Source organism: Sorex araneus, chromosome X (genome assembly GCF_027595985.1).
Source record: "Sorex araneus isolate mSorAra2 chromosome X, mSorAra2.pri, whole genome shotgun sequence".
NCBI classification, from domain to species: Eukaryota; Metazoa; Chordata; class Mammalia; order Eulipotyphla; family Soricidae; genus Sorex; species Sorex araneus.
Window position 1 is genome coordinate 332266659 of NC_073313.1, and position 1237 is coordinate 332267895.

Below are 1237 nucleotides of genomic sequence, written 5' to 3' on the forward strand. Positions count from 1 at the left end.
CTGCACTCAGGAATTACTCCTTGAGATCTCAGGGGACCGTTCAATGTGTCAGGGATTGAACCTGGGCACTATCTGTACCAACTGTGCTATCTTGTTCGCCCCTAAAACTTTTGCCCTTTGAATGAGATAATCTGCTTCCCCGTGTGTGGGCAGGTGATATTGCTGCGTGACATTTAGTGAAAGTTATACATTTATCATTAATTTTTCCTAACACTGTCACTGTCACTGTCATCTTGTTGTTCCTCGATTTACTAGAGCGGGCACCAGTAACCTCTCTATTACACTCAGCCCTGAGATTTTAGCAGCCTCTCCTTACTCATCTTTCCCAATGGTTGCAGGCTTTTTCAGGTCAGGGGAATGAGACCTATCGTTATTGTTTTTGGCATATCGAATACGCTAAGGTTAGCTTGCCAGGCTCTGTCGTGTTGGGTGGGATACTCTCGGTAGCTTGCCGGGCTCTCCAAGAGGTACGTATCTATCTGTTACTGTATTTGGGATATGAATACGCCATGGTAGCTTGTCAGGTTCTCCAAGAGGGAGAACTAGGCTATAAGATGTCACTTACAGGACCTTGGCTTTATAGCCTCTGGATGTTGGCCATTGATGGGTTGATGCGCCAGGGGCAGTCTCTGGGTGTGACTGCCTACCTACTGGAAAATGGGGGATCTGGGTGGAAGAGACCCAGTCCCGATCCGAGCAGCCTTTGTGATCTCGGCCCCTAGATTAATTCCTAACACATTAAAGTAAAATATTTCTTATCTTCTTTTTTTTCCCCACAAGGGTCAGACTACTAACCATCAGAGCTCCTGGGTCAAAGTACTGGGTGTGGACAAGCCTACCTTCTCTATGCCACCTAGGGACATGGCCAGGGACACGCAGCCACATCTGTAATGCATTTAGGAGCAGCTTAACTATTCACTTTTTTATTGAATGTAAAGTTCCTTGGTTTGCTCTGTGTACATTTTGGTCAAGTGTTTTGGGCCAGGGAGATGGCTCAGTAGGCTGGGGCATATGGTTTGTTGCACGCAGGAACCTCAAGTAGATTTGATCTCCGGCTCCACATGGTCCCCTGAGCAACACCCGGAGCAAGAGTAACCACAACAAGCATTGAGCCAGGAGCAGACCCGGAACATCACCAAGTTAGCCCCCAAACAAACAAAACAAAGGGCTCATTGCACAATACAAAAGTTATCAAGCAGAGCCGAAAAGAGAACTCCATGGGCTAAAGAACCTGCCT

General features: G+C 47.1%; 1 non-coding gene across 1 annotated transcript; it reads right to left on the minus strand.

Annotated features, from left to right (window-relative positions):
• Positions 1 to 778: 778 nt before the first annotated feature.
• LOC129400172 (small nucleolar RNA SNORA17) lies at positions 779 to 907 on the minus strand. Its single transcript, XR_008627499.1, has one exon. It is a non-coding gene; the product is annotated as a small nucleolar RNA SNORA17 (small nucleolar RNA).
• Positions 908 to 1237: the final 330 nt, after the last annotated feature.